General features: G+C 42.6%; 1 pseudogene across 1 annotated transcript in view; it reads right to left on the bottom strand.

Moving 5' to 3' along the window:
* Nucleotides 1-3,413: 3,413 nt before the first annotated feature.
* Nucleotides 3,414-5,951, bottom strand: part of LOC311109907 (homeobox protein Hox-A1a-like) — a 4,257-nt pseudogene continuing 1,719 nt past the window's right edge. Inside the window, exon 2 of the transcript in view lies at nt 3,414-3,790. The product of the transcript in view is annotated as a homeobox protein Hox-A1a-like (transcript). The remainder of the gene's footprint in view (nt 3,791-5,951) is intronic.

Genomic DNA, 5,951 nt, shown 5'->3' with positions numbered 1-5,951 from the left:
TGGACTATCCAGCCTACCTACAGAGGAGGAGGAGGAGGAGGAGGAGGAGACAACGAACGAGGTGCCTGATGAAGAGCTCTGAGTCTGGGCCTGTCTAAGTAACTGGTGCTGCTCCTTCTCTGTGCCATCGAAGCTCCCTCCACTTAAGCTACTGCCCAGCCTTTCTGAACTGCCTACGTGAACAACATGTTATCATTTGAATCTGTGGAAGACCATCGCCCAAGACCTCCCAGATCTCTACATTTGTTTTGTTTGTTTTTACAGCATCTTTAAGATTATCTTTGTAATGAAAAACTATATAAATAATAATAATAATAATAATTATTATTATTATTATTGTATTGATGAGAGATCCAAATTTGAACACTTGGTTATAGATGGCGAGACAAACGGCCTGCATCGTTTGCGCCACAATAAACATATGTCATAGAGGCAAAAGCACTTTAATACACATATTCTGACCCGTAAACGACGTACTGTGTTCTGCTCTAATAAATAGTAACAGACACAAGCATATAATACATGTCATAATCAACCTCCTAACTGATAAAACTCAGCGTCTAATCAAGTATAGCCTACATGAAATGTATATAGTATGTATAAGCTGGAAGTAGAGGCCTAAGCGTTGTTGTTCACTAGTTTACTCCAATTAGGGAAGGGGTGGTGGGATTGGAAAGTAAAAAAGGGAAATATATAAATATTTTTAAAGATATGTATATATGTATATGTATTTATATGTATGTGTGTGTATATGTATGTGTATGTATATATATATATATATATATATATATATATATATTTGCGAGAGAAAAAACATATGGGGGATTGGAAGTGATGCAGACAATTACATTGATGGAAGTTACAATCTATCTGCAATATTAAAGCTGAAAAATAGAACAATTTTAGTATGGCCTACATGAAAGCGTGGCACATCATGCAAACCTAACACAATACATTCAGATTGACACTCACAACACTAGGATAGTAGGCTACAAACACAGGCCAGAAACACAGGCCAGAAACACAGGCCAGAAACACAGGCCAGAAACACAGGTTAGAAACACAGGTTAGAAACACAGGCCAGAAACACAGGCCAGAAACACAGGCCAGAAACACAGGTTAGAAACACAGGCCAGAAACACAGGACAGAAACACATGTTAGAAAACACAGGCCAGAAACACAGGCCAGAAACACAGGCCAGAAACACAGGCCAGAAACACAGGTTAGAACATGATTCAGTAGGTATTCTAAGAATATACCAGCAGTGATTCCATTTTGACACTCACAACACTAGGATAGTAGGCTACAAACACAGGCCAGAAACACAGGCCAGAAACACAGGCCAGAAACACATGCCAGAAAAACAGGTTAGAAACACAGGTTAGAAACACAGGCCAGAAACACAGGCCAGAAACACAGGCCAGAAACACAGGCCAGAAACACAGGTTAGAAACACAGGCCAGAAACACAGGCCAGAAACACAGGTTAGAAACACAGGCCAGAAACACAGGCCAGAAACACAGGCCAGAAACACAGGCCAGAAACACAGGCCAGAAACACAGGTTAGAACATGATTCAGTAGGTATTCTAAGAATATACCAGCAGTGATTCCATATGAGTTCTCCTCGCTGATTGCGACGTAAAACACAACTTCAAGTGCAACCAACTGTCTGTGTCAGTGATGCATTTTTCGATGAATCAATTTGGTACACAGGTATTTGTTTCATCCAGGTCGTTACATAACAATGGTAAATACCTCATCTCCAAATTCAGTGATTCAGTAGGTGGTCGTCTTTCAGTTCTACAAAAACAAAATAGCATGCAGTACAGTAAACACTACAGTAATACAGTATACATGATAAACATGTTACAATAGTATAGCTCCCAATTTCATACAGTAATACATGGAATCTACAGTCTTTACTGTGCTTTATGTTGTACTACTGTCAAGTAGTAGATAGGTCCGATGTCTGCAGTACATACCTATTCTCATTTTGGAACGTCCGGATAATGGATGCTAAAATGAGGCGGCACAGATTGGGCTGCACTCTCTGCCCAGCCTCTCTCAAGGTCAAACCATGGTTGACCACATGGTCCACCACAGTCGCCCAAATTTCATCAGAGATTACTCTCCCTGTTCTTGGTCTTCCCCCACCTCCACCTCTACTCCCACCTCTCCCCCCACCTCCACCTCCACCTCTCCCTGCTAAGTTTTCTTCCATTGTTCTCCAAACACAGGAGTACTCACCTGTGGCCTTTTTATCCATACCAATGGTCTGATTGCAAAGTGAAAATTTACACAATTAGTGTTCGCACATGTGAAGAGTGAAAGTGATCAATTGGTAATTGAGTTTAGCTTGTTGAACAGTGTTGCTTTTCATTTGCACACAAGAGATTTTAGTAGTGAAGGTTGTGCCAAAGGTAGAGAATTGTGTGTTGTGTTTTGCCAAATGTTTGTTATAGAATTGCAATCTGAGTGTAAAGCAAAACATGTGCCAGTAGTACTGCAGATTTGGTGTCTGGTTCTGCTAAATAGGTTACAGGTTTGGGTCATTGTGCCTCATGGGTCAGTTTTAGTGTGTAAACAATTGGGAAAAACTGTAATTATTCAAATCGACACAAACATTTAAATGATGTCTGATAGTACATTTGTTAAAAGTAAAGAGCATTACAAACCAGAAACATGGCGATAAGACAGATATTGTGCACTTCTCGCCAGCTGTTATACTTCAGTCCCAAGGCTGTGTTACTACCGCCCCATCGGCAGGTACAAAAGGAACATTCCGGTAGTTCTGTTCTCGGTCTATTTAATTTGAACTCATTTACCCTAGAAATGAAATGACAGTTTCTAATGGTAGAGGACATATATAAGTTGTTTGTCAAGCTGCAAGCCTACTAGAAGGTAATAGTTGCTCACGTAGCCCCAAGTGGACGGTATAGCTTCCACATTTCGCCCGGTCCAAACGTAATCTGGTACCTGCAGAATCGGCACCTCCTGGTGTGCTCCATAAGAGAATGGGCTGAAATTTCAACACCATAGATCAGCGGTAGGCAACCCTGGTCCTGGAGTGCTGCAGGCACTTCATGTTTTTGATTTAACCGACCTGGAAGACCAGGTGTGTTGAATTTAGGCAATCACTGAACTGATCAATTAGCTAAGTAGCTCAGAGTGGTGCCTAGTTGGGACTAAATTCTGCAGTACCTGCGGCACTCCAGGAACAGGGTTGCCTACCCCTGCCATAGATTAACCACGTAGCCTGGACAATAGTCCAATCTCACTGTCTCAGTATCTCCCAAGTAGTGCATACGTTTTTATATTTACTCTGTTAGAATTAATTTAACCTATCCGGGTTAGGACGTGTATATCATATTTGGTATATGTAGACCATTGGTGCCACAAGGCAGGGGTTCTTCAGCTGGAGGAGTATGGGTCAACCCCAGAGGACACTGTTGAAAAGGTGGGAGATGGGGTAGAAGGGGCAGAGAGGGACTTCTCAGACTCGGCATCATCTGCTTTCACCAGGCAGCTATCCCCTGGGTCTGACGCAGGGGCTTTGTTGGGCAGCAGGCCTTCCTTCTTGCGCTTCTTCTGTTTCATCCGGCGATTCTGGAACCACAGTTTGACCTGAGTCTCGTTTAGCTGGAACGCTGTGGCGATCTCCACGCACTGTGCACGGGTCAGGGACTTGTTGAAGTGGAACTCCTTCTCAAGCTCGGTGAGTTGTTTGTTGGTGAAGTTGGTCCGGACGGTGGTAGGCTGCCCCCCATAGCCATACTCCCCTCATCTGCCTGTAGAGGGATGAAGGGAGAACATGAGGGCTACCTGGAGGTCAGGACTAAATAAAAGCTAAGGAAGTTGGAGAAGTGACACATTTCTCACAAGCCATAATCCTTGGCCATAGTGCGCCATGCACATACAGTATGTTTGGGTAGGTAGTGTCATGGTTTAAATCCACTTTTTGATCCCCAGAGGTTAACACAACTAAAGCTAGTTCAAATATCTATGTTCAGATGCACAACACTGTAAACATTGCCACAAGACTTTTGTGAAGTGTTCATTTTTACTCCCCTTTCATGCAAAATTGACCCATCGCTAAGCCCCGCCCTTGGTTACTGTTGCAACTTCGGAAATTCCCGGGAAATTCCCCATTAAACTAGTGGAGAAAACCCCTCACAATGATCTCAAACTCAAACTGTTTTAATACACAATTAAATTAAACACAGACTAGGTCTACTCCCTGATAATCGGGAGCCTCTCAGGTATGTTGTGGTGGACTGTCATAACAATTGCTTCACAGGAACCTGGTAAAATGAGTTTTTTTATGTGGCTAGCCACTGGGTGGCTCTGAATACACTGTGTCAGCATGCAGTCAAAGCTACTAACCACTTTTGGTGCTCTCAAATCATATCCTGATGTCGACAACAAAAAATGAGTTATATTAACTGGCCTTAACGAGCTGGCCTTAATGGCCATGTACTCTTATAATCTCCACCTGGCACAGCCAGAAGAGGACTGACCACCCCTCAGAGCCTGGTTCCTCTGACTTTCTAGGGAGTTTTTCCTAACCACCGTGCTTCTACATCTGCATTGTTTGCTGTTTGGGGTTTTAGGCTGGGTTTCTGTATAAGCACGTTACATCTGCTGATGTAAAAAGGGCTTTATAAATACATTTCAACTGAAAAATTAAATAAAATAGATTTGCTATTAACTAGCAACAAAATTCACCTAGAAATTGGACGTCCATCTATGTCCCGAGGATGTTGGGAGATGCCTTCAAAACCCGCCACTAGGGGCAAATGTGAGCGCTATTACCATGAAGTAGGCTTGGGCTTTGCTAGGGCGTTGTGGACAGGAATGGCGGATGGGCGTAAGCCTTGAGCTCCGGCTCCGGTGGCGGATGGGCGTAAGCCTTTGTTTTAACCCTATCCCAAACCTTAACCCTTAACTTAATCATTCAGAAGGAATGCCTAAATTTAACCAGCCCCTAGGTGCTTGGACCATAGCAAACCAGGGTGTCAAAGCAACTTAGAAATGTGATGTTTGGAGAAATGTAGATAAACGTCAGAATCTGAAGTCAAATTGGTCAAACTTGTTGACAATGCAACAACAGTATAATTTCAGTTTCAAGAAACACTTTAACAGGCTCTGTATTTCAGGTGTCATAGTTGCATGTACCCCTGGTGCACTGTTCAATTATTTAGCCATTTAAACAATGAATGTTTTGATGAAAACTCTGTTTTTGCCATAACCCTCCTTGTCTTCCAAGGGTTTGAAAGGTGAACTTGTTCAAGGTGTCAGACTCAATGACAGTTGCTATCCATTTGAGTGCTGCGATTGGTTGCCCCAAATTCTAGGGCGGGGCTTAGCGAAGAGTCAATTCACTTATTATGACATAATTGGAATGTTTATATACTTTGTACTCAATATTTTACACAAAGGCAAACCCCACTGGGCACAGACATCAATTCAATGTCTATTCCACATTGGTTCAACATAATTTAATTGCAAGGATGTGGAAACAACGTTGATTCAACCAGTGTGTGCCCAGTAGGACAGTTCATCACTTTTTCACAGCCAATTACACACGTCCTGGCTGGGTATTAGATGCCATCTCTTGGATTACCACTTTCTCCAACACCCCCATGCCACATATCACACCAGAGAGAAACCAGACACCATACCAAAAGCTTACCAGGCTTATGACTGGTAATTGTATATGGCCCAACGCTTTAAGAGTTATGTTCAAAACACAAGTCACAAAGGAGAGTTTGGCAAGCTTCAGAGCTGAATAACCCAGAGCTGAATGCCATGTTACTGTATCTAAGCAGCATTCGATAATGTCACTCACCATGCACATTTGGATAGGATATTTGTGGCGTCAGAATGGCTGCCATGGCATTGTGATGTTGTGCCAGAGGGCATCATAGTGCTGTCATATCTATTTGAAAC

Source organism: Coregonus lavaretus, assembly GCF_964263955.1.
Source record: "Coregonus lavaretus genome assembly, chromosome: 3".
NCBI classification, from domain to species: Eukaryota; Metazoa; Chordata; class Actinopteri; order Salmoniformes; family Salmonidae; genus Coregonus; species Coregonus lavaretus.
Note: the sequence above shows the minus strand (reverse complement) of the source record. Positions and strands in the feature narration are given on the sequence as shown.